Source organism: Vicia villosa, linkage group LG6 (genome assembly GCF_029867415.1).
Source record: "Vicia villosa cultivar HV-30 ecotype Madison, WI linkage group LG6, Vvil1.0, whole genome shotgun sequence".
Lineage (NCBI taxonomy): Eukaryota > Viridiplantae > Streptophyta > Magnoliopsida > Fabales > Fabaceae > Vicia > Vicia villosa.
Genome location: NC_081185.1, coordinates 95,387,016 through 95,403,220, shown reverse-complemented (window position 1 = coordinate 95,403,220; position 16,205 = coordinate 95,387,016).

Sequence of the window (16,205 nt, the reverse complement as noted above, 5' to 3'; positions counted from 1 at the left end):
TCATCTCTGCGGGGGTGGACTGGAGTAGTTTAGTTAACAACGAACCAGGATAAAAATAACTCTGCAATTTATTTTTATCTGTCAAGTTTTTTAAAGCTACACTTATTCAAACCCCCCCTTTCTAAGTGTTTTTCTATCCTTCAAAAATAACCTGAAAATTCATGCAGACCAACACTCACCAGAAGCTGAAATATGACAAGAGAAATGTCGTAGTGGGCAAAGGTTTTGAGTTTGCATTTCAAACACCTGAGAGTGCATTGATATCGTCTTCTCTTCTATTATCGTCACGACATGTATTAGTACTTTTCCATTGGTGTCAACCTCACAGCTGAATTACTCTGCATTCATAAATAAATTCAATCTTTATTGGTTTAAATAAATGTGTTCTTTCCTGAAAGGAAATCTCATAACAGAAAAATGTACAAACACAAACATGAAAGAGACAATCCTAAAATTTAAGTACTCATAGCATATAAGATCAAATGAGTACCAATAAAACCAAGAAAATATTGGTAGTTTACTAATTACCAACTGCAGCCATAAATCACTCTACCTGGGATCATCATTCTTTAGCACAATATACCAGTCATGAGTGAGTTCCACCGTCCACAGCTACTAAAAATTGTTTGTTCATTTGGCTGAAATTTGAAGTACAAAATGTAAAACAAAATGCAAATATTAATTAGAGTATATATTACAAACTCAAAAGTTGCTTCAATTCCTTCTGGGCTATAACAAAATCATAAAAATATAGTGAACCTACTCAAAACAACATGCAGAAAAAATACATAAAAGATTGTAAATTAGCCACAAACTAAACTCACTGTGATCTTACACTACTAAAGAGATACAATCATACAAAAAAGAAATGTGATCACTAATAGAACCTACACTGATTTCACATAATAAATCTTGTAGCACTCTCACTAGTAAACGCAATTCAGAGAAGCGAAAATTGATCAGTTCACCAACAATGAAAAGATTGCTACTGCAATTCCAACAACAGTTCAAACACCGTCAACGTCTAATTGAGAGCATTAGACATGGAGTATGCGATGTCCAAGAAACCTATTCCTTTTAAGAGTCCCTTACCTGTTAAAAGTTCAAAATCCAACAATAGAAGGAATCCAGTAACAACCGCTTTAGCGTTTATTATTTTGTTCCTTATACTGAATCCAAATCCCAATTGAGTCTCATCAACCACCATTTTAACCTAAAAAATTGTAGAAAAGGAATCAGAGGTTTTAGAATGCAATTACAATGAGTTCGGAAATAATCGATGAGAATGATACTCTTGTTATGTTACCTCATCGGCGTTGACATCGGTTGCTGTTATACCGGATTGCGCCTTCCCACTAAAGACAATTTCAGTATAAGGATATAAATATATGTTTCATCTATTTTGGTAGGGTATACAAAGAGACTCCTCAAAGCAGGTGTTTGAACTCTCAATACAGGATTGTTTGGAAACACCAATTTATAGGCTCTATTACAAATCCGACAACATTTCAAATCCAAAGCCAAATGGTAATTCAAATGCAACTTCAATTTGTTCAGAAAATGCTCATAATCGATATAAAAAGATGTTACTAGACCTCAAATATTATATTCACAACTCAGTTTGATAACTTTTACCTTGAAATTTACGCAACAGCATCAAGAAACATCCCACAATAACTTGTATTGACATGTAAAATCTACATCATGAAACTTATTTAGAATTTCAACTACACATTTGGTTGTTTTTGACAGCATAGGCCCAACAGGAACACCTGGAGTAAAATCTCATTTCTTTGGAAGCTCTCGTACACCATGCGAACAATTTGTTTATTCATTATTTGCTCACAAGAGAGTTGGTTCTTTCAAAGTTTTTTCTACCATGGTACTCCAAACTGAAGTGATATAATACATTAGTGAAACCAAATTATAGTCATATTTGAGACATTAGAGCAAACAAAGGTATTTTGAAACATTAGACCAAATATGTAACAGCCCGATTTTATTCGCTATTATTTTAGTAATTATATTATTTGATGTTGTTAATAATAATTTATTTATTTATTATGTGATATAATAATTATTTAAGTATTTAATTATGTGTGTGTTTGTGTTATTTGACTTAATTACGTAATTAGAGAGGTTTTAATGATTTGGGCCTAAGTGGTAGAATATAACATAATAGATGGATTATGGGTTAAGCCCATTAAGATAAGAGATAGTAAGAGTAGAGATTAGGGTTGGAGAATCATAAATCATTTTGGGGAGAAAGAATAAATAGAAGAGAGAAAAACTCAAAGGGGTGAGCACTTGAGGGAAGAATAAAAATTATAGAGGAAGCCTCAATTTTCGCAGCAAGTTTCAGCATAAAACCACCTTGGCGAATCGGGCGTATCTCTCAATCCAACCGTTGGATCGTTCCGATCAAGGCTCAATTGAGTACACACTCTCCTAATCAAATGCTCCTAAAACTAGGGGTTTGAATTTCTTGGTGAAAAAGTATAAGTCAATACCTCATATAGAAACCATGGTCTCTCATATGTCTCAAAGGATCCTCATGCCAAATTTCAAGCTCTGATTCACAAGATTGATCAATCAACTCCTCAAACGATCAACAGTCGACCAATTTGACCTAAAAGTCAACTATGGTCAAAAGTTAAGTCAAAATTCCTGATTTTTGGTCAACATCAACATTTTAATGTTAGATTCATCATTTGATCAAGGGTTGATCATGATTCATCAAGAAAAGCTCCAAAATCATCAAAAATCTAAGTTTCTAAATTATAGTTTTTAAGGAGAAAGTCAACCCAACTTTGACCAGCCATATCTCTCTCATACTTTATCAGAAATTCCCGAACCAAATCTCATTCTCAAGGAAATTCAATTCTATACAACTTTGATGTTGGGTCCAAGGTCAAGAAATGCTTTCGCATAAGAGATATAAGCCAAAACATTACAGGTCCTTCTAGAAGATCGCAAAAAGCTATTTTTTGCCAGGAGCAATATCATCAAGACAAAATCTCCAAATGGAAAATATGTTCCAAAGTGGCTTGTAGAGGACACCTTGGGCTTTCCAAAAAGTCCTAGATCATCTCCATATGACAAATATTGAACGAGTTATGGCTTGCACAAGTTGGTCAATTTTGAGAAAATACACTTAGTGCAAAAGGGTGAATTTTGATTTTTTTGAACTAATGGACTTAAGATATGGATTCTCAACGTGACCATGGCCCATATGAGAGTTCTTAGACCAAATATTTTTTTTATATAATATTTATTATATTTACTTGAAGTCTTATTCATTTAAATATAAATAAATTAGGTAAAATATAAAATAATTTGTTTTAATTTAAAGATTAGTTTCCAAATCAACTATCAAGATGTCCCAAATATTTTATTCAAATCATGGCAAGGGAGATTGATACAAAAATAGCAACTTTCCATGATTTTTCCAATCTAAGATTCAATCAAATATTCACTATACCAATGATTGGATTTGTGTGCAAGCTTTCTGACCTTAATTCATCTATTATATAAGGACAACAATAGCACATGCAGAGAGGACGAAAAAGGATAGAAGGAGCAGGGTTTCAAGAAACTAAAAAACTTAAGAAAAGTGGAAGTTCGATTTTAGGGTTGGAGCCACTTTCAACCATTCTCAAGGATCAAACAAGGGTCTGGAACGTCTTAGGAAGCGCTCCCACCTTTCACCAAGCTTTGCAGCCTCGTGAACGACCATGTTCATCTCCATGGTTTGTGTTTCTTTTCCAAAATCGTATTTCTATAATTCTTGGATCTTTAATGAAATCTAACCATGTGTTCAAGCTCCTGTGACTGTTTAGAATACGTTTGAACCATTTGTTTTGAGATTGGACGTAGGAATTCGGTGTTGCCATTGCTAGGGCACCAAGATGATGTTCATTCGTTGTTGCACTTACAGGATGTTTCCGGCCAAAAAAAAAGCCATGGCCGTGATCAGGAGGTTCCATTAGGTAGATATAGGCGCCTTGGTTGTTTGGTTTTACGTGTATTTTTTAGTTTAATTTTTTGCAGAATTTGAAGGAGAAAACCGCAGATAAATTCGTAGCAGATCCCATGGCAAAATTCGCAGGTATCTTCAAGGAAGAAGATGAATAGTAGATGTTGGCCCCACGCGTGACCACACGATTGGCTGGTCAAGAGATTCCATCCTATTTTCACGCGCGTGCGTTTGCTATTGGTTGGTCAACTTGAACTGACCCTCTCTCCATTCTTCATTGGCTGACACAAAGCTTTAGGGCCCACGCGCATGTTCTTTTAAATTTCAAAGGGGGTGTTGTCATAATATATCATCCAACGGGTGCAGTCTATTGTCAACAAAATTACACAGCAGATTTGGTTGGAGACGCGTTGGCAACCAAAAGGGCTTGAGTTCGATCCTCACCCCTTGCACCTATTTTCCTCTATTTTCTTTAACAATTCTTACCTGCAGATTCAGTACAACGCTTCTCCTAAAGACCACGAAGTACTCTCAATGTCGATCGTTGGATCTCCTAGCCACACCGTCAGATCTCCATCAAATAAGATCTGAAGACCTCAACAATGCAGCTCCATGGTACACTTCCAGGAACCAGCGCATAGGATCATACACACCTAGGATTTTCCTCATATTGGGCCAGGATTTCTTGTTCTTAGCACCTACCTTTTCAGACAGCACCCCAGGTTTTGTTTAAAAATTATTTTTTCTTTTCATTCTTTTATTTCTTTTATTAACATGCTTAAATTATTAAAATCAACTATCAAAAACACAAAAAAATAGATTTAGGTATTAAATTAATAATTAGGTTATTTTATTTTTGGCTTTGATTTAACTTAATAACTTCAATTAACTTAGTAATTAGGTTTTATTTTGGTAATGACTTTGAAACTTAGATTTTTTATCTCACTTATCTTCGAACATCAATTCGTTCCCAATTCTCGCGATCTTCTTTCTCATCCCATATTCTATGATTGGCGCATGGTTGCTTATTTGATTTTTGCTATTTATCTAATTATTTAAATTCTTCTATTTAATTTCCGTCCCTATTTAATTTTTACCTTTTATTTAATTATGCTATTTATTTATTTAATTTCCGTAATTTAAATTCTAGAAGGTGTATAGGTCGCTCATTCAATTTTGATGTAATAGTAATTAGGACTTTTTACTTTCCGCAATTTATTTTCCGTCAATATATTAACTGCGTGGTTAGTAAAATAGGGAGTGATAAAACAACTAACTGGACATAGATCACTAAACTACAAGATAAAATATTCGAACTGAATCACGTGATTGCTACACACACCCACCTATAGGGTAACTCCTCTCACTGTTGCCTTTCGATCAGAATAGTCAAGTCCCTTAGAGCGTAGGGACTCCTTAGCCCGTTGCCTTCTATAAAATCATCATAGTCCCTCGATATAAAGAACATAGTCCCTTCGAGTTGCCTACGATAAATATGATCTCGTCCCTCGACGTTGCCTCGATAAATGATGATCGTCCCTTTGAATGCTAAGGAGTCCTTACATGTTGCCTAAATAACTATTATATCCTTCCTCGAGACTACCTATCCTCTTTATGGTAGGGACAGTCTTATGGCGAACGATAAATTTCGATGACCCTTAAACATCCAACTGAAAGACTTCCTGCCCTCTCATGGTATGGATAGACCCTTTCGCCCGAAAGACTTAAGGAACATGAAAGACAAAATTAGGGCAGGTGGTTCTTAATTGCTTGCTCAACACTTCAAATTACTTTTCATAATCTCTTTTCAAATCAATTCAAAAAGGCCACGCTTATTTACAAGCTAAAGTCCTTATTCAAAACATCTTTTTTTTTCAAACAGTTTCAAACAAACAAGTGAGTTAAACAATTAAGAGCCCATGGATAACCATGGATACAAAGGGTGCTTTAAACCTTCCCTTTGTATAACCTACCCCCCGAACTCAAGTCTTTTAAAAAGGTCTTTCCTGTTCTTTTTGCCTTTCTAATTAGATAAAATAAAAGTCGGGGGCGACTCTTGCTATCCGCAACATTTCAAAAAGTCAGTTCTCCCACCGTATTACACTTGGACACGGCGTTCCTGACTCGTAAAGGTAAGTTCTGACTGTAGCGATTCTCATTTTGAGGGTTTTAAGTTCGTCTGATAAGCCGATTTCCGAACTGGTTTTTAGGTGTGTCTCCAAATGATGTTAGGAAGGATTTCTTTTGGAGAAAAGCTTAGAGCTATGGTGAAAGAGTCCAAATTTACCAAGGTAGGGGTGGGGTTCTTTCATGATAAAGGGTTGTATGATAGTATGTTATGGCGGGTAGATTCTATACTTGATATTCATGTTCTTCTATGTGCAATTTTGGGTATTTGATGGTTTGTTGGAATGTGATGATATAAATGTGATAAGTTGTGTGTAATTGATAATCTATGTGCATTAAATTGTTGTACTTGTTATGGGTAAACCATTGATGGTGAAATAATGGGTTTAATTGTGGAATTGAAAATGTTAGGGTTTATGTTAAATTCTCATGAAATTGACTCTAATCATGTTTTGAATGAATTGTCGATAACATTTAATTATGTTTGTGCGAGCTATGTGATGAATTGTTGATAACATGTAATCATGTTTGTGTGTGTTATGTATTGATGAATTGTGGATAACATGTAATTATGTTTGTTGTTAGTATGTTGAATTTGTTGTTGTTGTTGTAGACCCTATGGTCAAAATTGATAGGTTGTATTGTGTGGATAAGCATGAAAGTGAATATTGTTGTATAGTTGGAAATGATTATGTTTGAAATAACATGATGTATGCTCTTTATGACAAATAGTTGTTGTTATCACGAGGATGATTATATGATGATACTTATATGATGATGATGTATTGTGAAGTTGAATATGTTGTTATTGTTGAGTTGTGGTTATTATAACGTGTTGTTGATGCATTGACGAGGCCTATGGACAATGTTGAATAAGTTGAATTGTCTCGATTTATGGACATGGTTGAGTGTAGGTCGTATGCCTAGTGTTGATCTAAGTTGATGCCATTGATGCATATTATAAGTTGTTGTTTGTTGTGTGTTGTTGTTGTCATTGCGCTGTTGTGAATTTGTTGTTGAAGTTGATAATCTCGTTGTTAAGTTGTGTTGTGAGCCATTGGCTAAAGTTGAACGGTGTGATTGTTGATATGTGACCGTTGTTCTGTTGTTGTTATGTCGTTGTTTTGTTTTCGAGTTGTGATCATTGTATGTTGTCGCATAGCATAGCATAATATTAAAGTTGGCCTGGATTGGCAATGTTCTAAGTTGGAGCTAATGCTCATTAAAATTGGCCTGGGTTGGAACGTTCTAAGTTGAAGGCTTTGCCTTATGCCTCAGAATTACTGGCAATGTTCTAAGTTGGAAGTTTACTTCGAATGGTACCACATGCATTTGCATAGTTTGAGTTGCATAATGAGTCGCATATCGAGTTGTTGTGTTGATGAAAGATTGTTATGTTAAGTTGATTATGTTGTTGTCTAAGTTGGATTAAGTTGATTATGTTGTTGTTTAAGTTGGATTAAGTTGATTATGTTGTTGTTTAAGTTGGATTTGCGATTGTGAATTCATTGTTATGTTTTGTTGATGTTTGTCATGATGATAGTTACGTTGATTCTCGTTGTGATTATGAAGGAAATGTTGTAGTTGTGGATGACTTAGTTGTGAATTTGAATATGTTATTATGATTGATTATTAACATTGTTGTTGTGATGCAAGTTACTTTGAGATGAGAAATGGTGAATAATGTATGATCTTATCTTTGCTATAAGTATTATCATACATTCTTTTATACTGTTTGATATTTTACTCCTTCTGCTGATGTTTCCCCTACCATGGGAAATGGGCAGGTACTCAAGTATAGTTGTGGAAGTTTGTAGCTTCATCGAGTCCAGTTGGTGTGTCGCTCTGATACGTAGCACTCGTGGGGATGTTTATTTTGTTGTTTCATGTAGTTAATATATGAGTTGTTGAGTTCTAAGTTGAATAATGAGAAGTATTATGATATTTTAAAGTTGTTTCTGATTCAATAAAGATGATTTGTTTATAAAGTCGCATGTTATTATTCCGCTGCATATTAAATAAAAGTTAGTTTGTTCTTAGAGCTGATATAAGTCATTTGTGATCCTCTGAGATTGAAGTGTTGCATATCTGATTATGTGTTGTTTATATGAAGTAAATGTGATATCCCAAATGCTTGTTGATAGTTTTTAAAATACTCTGATTTCTGCATTATAATTTCGGGTAGAATTTGGGGTGTTACAAAACAAAATAAACCAAATGAAATTTTGAATCTTTAGACATTGGGGATATAATGCAAAGTCGTAGTAAGATTCACGCATGGTTGGAAAAAATCCAGATGCTAAAGTAGTCGGAATTTTGCAAAAGGAATCATCCTTTGAAATACCGACCGATTCAAAACTAATAATCCTTCAATACCAGAAGGCAATTGCAATGCACCAGACTTGTCTACTACTTCCTCTGTTGTGTGCTTCTCGGGTCCAAGTTTGAAACCTTGCAAAAACAAATTCGAAGTACTTCAGGATGGAAAAGAAGCAAAAACATCAGTATATATTTAAAACTGAATAGCAACTGGAAAGCTCATACATGGTTTTTCTAACTAAATATCCTTACATTAATAATAAAACAAAAAATGGTTGTGTCATAGAAATTGGTGTATGTGCTTCAAACACTTTAGCAGCAGCTTCCAAACCCATACCACCTTTAAGTTCGTGATCCACCTTTAATAATAATAAAATGTAAACCTAAACTCAATCTTGTAACTAATTTCAAAATGAAAAAACCTAATAATGTCAGTGCCGAAAATTTGTTAAAAATACTTACATTTTTATTAAACATATTTATTTCAAAATGGAAAACCTAATCATGTCAGTGCGAAAAGTTGAAACCATGGAATTTCATGTAACTCCATATTTGTATTTCAACCAAAACCAAACTTCACCATTTCATTTTTTATTAGATCTTAATTCCTCATGTTTCCCTATAAATAGAGATCCCTCCCTCAGTTCAAAGACACCAAAAATCCCTTCCAAACTCAGAGAAAAACATAGAGAGATTTTGAGAATTCCATCAAAGTTCAAAAATCCATTTTTTTCGAATCTCCCTTTCCTTGCAAGTTTCTTGCAAACTTATGATCCAAACACCTTTCATATAACATATTGAAGCAACTGTAACTATAAAATTACTAATGTAAACACTTTATCATCATCTCAAAATCTCACTTTTTCAAGTTTGCAACTTGACTTAGTCAGAAGGATTAGGCAGTCTCAAAGCAAGACAAGCATTCCAACATACTCCTGGAGGTTCATACAAGCTAAAGAGATCATTATTTCATCTCTGTAAGCACTGAAAGAGGCATTGGACCTTGCTCCAATAGGTGAGTTTTTCTTGATTTTAGAATCTCCCATACAAGCATCATTTTAAAAATTTCTCGATTCTATTATGATTGTTGTGATGCCATGAGCTAAAACCCTATGAAAATGGCATTGATTATACTTGTATGCAATTTAATTTCATTTAGAAAATTTAGGGTTCTTGATATTTTTCTGGAAAATTCACGAGCTATAGTTAAGATAAATTTTTGATATGTACATTTTTTAAATCCTGGTAAAAATTTAAGCAAGTTTGATGTTTACACTTTTGAATTTGAATGAGAAATGAGAAAGTTCTATTTTGGAGCTTGAGGTTGAAGATGACAATGATTGTGGCACCATTTTTTCAGTTTTAAAGGTTTGTTTATCATATATTTATTTGAGTGCAAATGATAAATGGATGAGAGCGTAGCACCGCTGGTCAAAGCGTTTATTTGTGAAGCGAAGGGTCTGGGGTTCGAATTCACCTCGCCCCAAACCTTTTGTGTTATTTTACTTTATAAATCTCATACCCCAAAATTTGCCCATCACATTTTTTACTTTCAAGCTCATACAAGTATCAAAAGCTCAAGACTTGACTGAATGCACACACCCCTAATCAAAGGGTCCTCAAATTAGGGTTTTGGATTCGCTAAGGATAAAGGATGTATCAAGGCCTCAAGTAAGCTTCATATGATCTCTTAGGATTCAAATCATCTCCATGACAAGTTTCAAGCCTCAATTTACAAAGATTGCTCAGTCAAATGCTCAAATGGTCAACAATCAATCAGTTTGACCTAAAAGTCAACTATGGTCAAATCATAGTCAAAATTCCTGATTTTTGGTCAACATCAATAGTTTGAAGTAAAATTCATCACTCGATCAAGGGTTGATCATTATTCATCAAGGAAAGCTCAGAAATCAACAAAAGTCCAAGTTACTAAATTAGGGTTTCTAAGCAAAAGTCAACAGTACTTTGAATGGCCATAAGTCTCTCATGCTTTATCACAATTTCCCCAACCAAAGCTCATTCTCAAGGAAATTCAATTCTCTATAACTTTTATGTTGGGCCCAAGGTCAAGAAATGCTTTCGCATAAGAGATATAAGCCAAAACATTACAGGTCCTTCTAGAAGCTCGCAAAAAGCAGTTTTTTGTCAAAGCCCATATCATCAAGATAAAATCTTCAAATGGAAAAAAGGTTCCAAAGTGGCTTGTAGAGGACATCTTGATCTTTCCAAAAAGTCCTAGAATTCTTCCATATCTTAAAAATTGAGGGAGATATGCCTTGTCAAAGTTGACCAATTTTGGATGGAAAATGTGAAGCAAATAAGGTTCAAAATGGATTTTCTTGCAAATGGGCCTATCCTTTTATGACCCAATCTTGTTCCCCAAGTCACCAAAGATATCCAATCCAATAGCCACGAATTTTTGAAACTTATTTGATTTTATATGAATTTTTATTCATTTAAAAGTGATGTAAATCATGTAAATCAAAAGGAAAAAATCAAAGATTTGATTGGGAATACATTTGTAACCAAATCCAATCATCATTTATACCTCATAACCAACCAAATTTCGTGCAAAAGAGATTGGGTAAAGAAAGGTGAGATTTGGAGCAAATTTAGAAAGCTTTATAAATTTTTTAATCAAAATCAATCCTTCCAAATAACATGGTATCCAAGCCCATTTAAAAACCTAATAAGGTATTCTATATAACACCAACAACTTCATACAATAAGGGGACAAAAGAGGAGCGTAAAAAAATAAGGGTTCAAGAGTGCAAGAATTATCAAAAACTAGGGCAAACTCGTGTGGCTCCTTCCAGGTATTCTCAAGGCCAAAAACCCATCCTATTCTATTCCTGATACATTATAGAATAATCCCAGGTAAGTGGTAGCACTCAATCACGTGTATAATTCGTGTGCCATACTTATCACTTTTAATTCATATTTCAAGATTTCGTATTCTATATGTTACCATGTTTTAACATGTTTTGTTGGTACATATGAGTTCTGAATGACAATTTGAAGAATTTTGAAGCCCTATAGCAAAGCTTCAGTTGTTGAATCATAAGCTACCATGGTTAGGGCATAAGAGTCCATGTGATTTGTTTCGATACTTGCAGAGGGATTCACGAGAAACTAATTCCATATTTGAACTCAGGGGGTAAATTTAAGTCGATCTGGGCACTCATAGTGTTTTTCTAACGTCGTTTTGCTGAGTTTCGAATTTTTGTAGGATAGGGAGGAAAATCCGCAAGTAATTTCATAAGAAAATTCGCAGCAATTTCCGCAGGTGTGGAGGTTAGTGGTGATGAATAGTAACCTTGACTTGTTGATCACGCGTGGATCATTCCAATTGGCAGTCAACCAAACTCGTTTCCTCTCTCCAAATGCTATTCGTTGGTCAAAAAGTCAAGGGCATTCTCTCTCTTCCTCATTGGCCAGGACGCAGAGCAGGGGGCCCATCTGACTTTTCCTTTTTGATTTATTTATTTTCATTATGTTGTATTTATTTTATTAAGTTGTATATTGACAAGAAACATTGGGCAGTGTAATTGGAATGGGAAGCGTGCGTTGACTAGAAGGGAGAGGGTTCGATTCCTAGCGCCTCCCCTTTCTTTTAACTAATTTTTCTGAATTATCTAGCTTTCAGATCGCATGCGTTTCACACACAGGCAGGCACCATACGCCCTCACACTCCAGCCATCAGATCTACAATCTCCAGGATCCAACGCACAGGATTGAAGGACCATCCCATGGACCATCAGCCTTGCCACACTCAATTAAAATCCCGGTTTCTTTTATTTTATTTTTATTCTATTTGTTTATTTGTTTGTTTTATAGTTTTTTAATTAATGATTAATTTAGGTTTTAGGTTAATAATTTAATTTAGGATTAATAATTAGATAATTGATTTAATTGGACAATTAGGTTAATTAGATAATTAATTTAATTTAGGCTAATAATTAACTTAAAGTAGGATTAATTTAATTTAGCTAATTCAGGTTTATGGTCGATTTATTAATTATTTTAATCAAATCAATTGATTACGACGATTAATAATAAATGATTCAATTTTTAATTAAAACAATACATTCAAATAGGCTCATTTACTAAGGGTTTTAACTGATTCAATTGGTTACGATAATTAGTAATTATTTATTAATTTGTTAATTATGTTGATCAAATCAATTGATCAACGCGATTAACAATACTAAGGTTTAAAATACTAAACAGGGTTGTATGCCACGTAATAATTCATTAACATTTCACAAACTACGAACTACGATAATTGCATAACTGCGAATTGCAATTTAAAACACACTTCAACATACAAATTACAAAGGCGTACAACCTCTAAAAAAAACCAACATACCCCGAACTACGTAGACTATGATCCTCCATAAGGAAGTACGTAGGCACTTAGCAACAAGGCGAGTCCCCTTCCCCAAAATTTCAATAAGGTTGATATTTGCCCTATTTAACTTTCGATCACCTTTCTTTATTAGCCATAAACCTTTACCTTAACATAAAACCTTAGGAAAGGGTTAAGGGTGCCTAACACCTTCCCTTGACATGATTATAATAACTTATCCAAATCTCTAAACTGCATAGGGTTTCCTATTTGCCCTGGCAGAATAGGTGGCGACTCTAAAATCTAAATTTTTTAGGGCAGATTGCTACAGCTGGCGACTCTGCTGGGGATAAACAAAAGGCGAATTATTATGCTCCTAGGTTTGATTTAAGGTTTAGGGTACAGGGTTAATTATTAGGGTTTGGCTAAAATTTCAGAGTTAGGATTTTGGGGTTAGGTTTTAGGTTTTTTTATTAATTATTTAATTTAATTCTTTTATTTATTGGGAGGCACCCTAACGGTTGTGAATTTTGTGTTTTTTTCTGTGAATGAGATGTGTTGGTGATGAGTGGAGGTTGCACTGGGACTGCTTGTTGCTGTCTTGTTTTTTTCTGGAATTGGTATAGCGCGTTTCGCGCGCTCAGTCGCGCGCCCTGTAACTTTTGGCCAGTGAATCATTTTTAATGGTTCACTTGGCTAGCCTTTTTCCCACTTACACCAAGGCTTTATAGTATAGTATTTTATAGTTTTATTTTTAATTCTTTTGTTTGTGTTTAGACTCAAAAGTTTTCCCGATTACTTGGAGTTGCATTTGGTTATTCTATGATTTTGATAGATTCAACATGCCAATTATACGGTAATGATATTGTTCAAAGTTGTACGTAGCAAGGTACTCTTTTATCGCCTTCTATAACATAGCATGTTTAGGAGACTTTTCATTTGTACAATTTTCATATCATTAATTCTTTTTGCATAACTTGCTCATGACTTGAATCACATTAGTTCCCCCTTTTTTACCCATAAATATGAGAAAGTTTTCCATTGTGTATATATGCGAGTGACCGACATATCTTGTTTTAACTGGATATTATTATGTTTAATCTGTCGTTTGTATTGATTTTGTGGATGCACGAAAGTGATCAAAGCAGTTGTTTAATTTTGAGTACAACTACCATGGCCAAATATCAATTCACCTTGTGAGTGTGTGACCATTAGTAACCCCCTTTGAGCCTTTTTGTCAATGTCCATAATGTTTTTTCTTAATGCTTGTCTATGAGCGTTTGGTTCTCAATTGTGTATGGATGTTGATTCTTTGTTTTCTTGAACCCTCAACTATGATTTATAGTTTGGATTTTTGCCTTACCTTAGAAAGTATGGAGTATTCATATTATGATGATGGTTGTATTCAAGTTGGGGAGAGGATGTTTGCTTACCTATGTTGTGGTTGGTATGAGGTTGTAAAAAGAAAAGAAAAAAATATGTGAAAAAGAAAGAAAAAAAAGAAAGAAAAAAGAGAAAAAGTTAAAAAAATAAAATACCAAAAATAGTATGGAATACAGTGTGCTAATAAGTATTGTGTTTGGTGTGAAACATGTGGTTAAGGAAGAAAGTTTTAATCGAGATTTAGTTGCGTAAAACTTTGTGGAATGATCGCTCCCTTAGGCTTAGGCAAGTTTTTGTTTCGATTAACTTTAGAACTTATCACTTGTTTGTTATTCGAGCCGCATTACAACCTTGAAAGTCCTTGTGATTCGTGCCGTTGGATTTTCTATACTATTTTTTGAATGAACGCATAATTTTTTCTATTGTTTGCAAGATTGTTGGGTAAGTGTCAAAGTCCTCACTTTTCGGTGTTTTTCATCTACCGATGCGTTTTTGCTAGGCGTGTCGTGATTGAGCATGTTTTGTATAGAATGTTTTGTATGATTTTTGTACTTAGGATTTATTTCATTTTCATGTGTCATTGTAGGATTGTGGTAAGTTTTTACTTTGTTTGTGCGTTTTTTGTTTGAATTGTGCAATTATTTCGTTTTTCTAAACATTGTTGATTCTTGATTCTTTGAGTGTTTGACCTTGTTTGAGGACAAACAAGTTTAAGTTGGGGAGAGTTTTATAAGTACAAAAATATCGTTATTTTGTGTATATCATTTGTTGTACTTAACAATACTTTTTGTTAATACCGTTTGAATAATTACCCATTTTGTATGTAAATTCGTATACTTTGTAAATAGTTGTATTTTCATATACTTTTATACCGTTTGATAGTTTTTGTGTCTTTTTGTAGGTATTGATGCATATCTGGAGCATGAGCAATAAAGTGTCGAAAACACGACTTCAAACACGCGATTTTGAACAACTCATCAACGAATAAGGCTCAAAATAGAAGAATAAGAAATCATTAATTTGGTTGATATTTATTCATTGTTATATAGGAAATTGAATAAGTTTTCCAACACTTCGAACCGGGCGCAAATCAGAGTTACGGTTCTCAAGTTATGGCATTTTTACTAAAGCTGTTTTTTTGTTGACAGTCCAGGCCGCGCGATGCGCCCTCCCAGCGTGCGGCGCGCGTTATGCGAGTTTCAAAGTGTATAAATAGGGGAAAAACTTATTTTTTAGGTTATGTTTTGGGTATTTTTGAACTCCAACTCATCAACCTTCATTTTTTGGTAGATTTAGCTTGGAAACAACATTTAGGACTTGCTAATGGATGATTCGGAAGTTGATTTCTCATTAATTGGCGATGATAAACCGTGAGATGTTTGGTTTTCTTCTTTTCTTTTCTTTTCTTTGTATTTCTCTTTTGTTGAGTTTGTATGTAAGTTACTCTAAACACATGGATGTTTGTTACTCTTTCTACTAGTTGTATAAAGTTTGCTCTACAAATCTTAATTGGTGTTTTTCTGATCTTTTTGCTTAATCGCTCCAAATTTATGTTGTTATAGAATTATGTTTCGTGAATCTTGATTAGGAGATTACCTGTTAGCTCTAGATTCTAGACATAGGGTTTGGGGTTAACATCCAGATAATATCAGAGTTTAATGCCTCTGTGTTGTTCGATCGGTTGAGACATCGTCGAAAGAACAATATAGTTGAACATTTGTCGGTGTTGCATAAATGGACATTGATGTGAGGGATAAGTGGTGATTCTTATGAGTATTGTAGATAGAGTGCGGGGGAGTGATAAATCTAAGTTCGTGAGGAGTAGTTTAGATTCAAACCAGATAAGTTATTCTCAATCAAGAATGTATTTATTTTATGTTCATATGTTATATTTTCCATTTTTTCTTAAAGTCCATTTAATCTAAACTCATAACTAAGAATCTGTCGAACGACAATTCAGTAGCACTAATCTTTGTGGACACGATAATTTCCCAGATAAATATTTTTCAAAACTTTTGTTGCTTGCCCTCTACCGCTTCAACACTACATGAA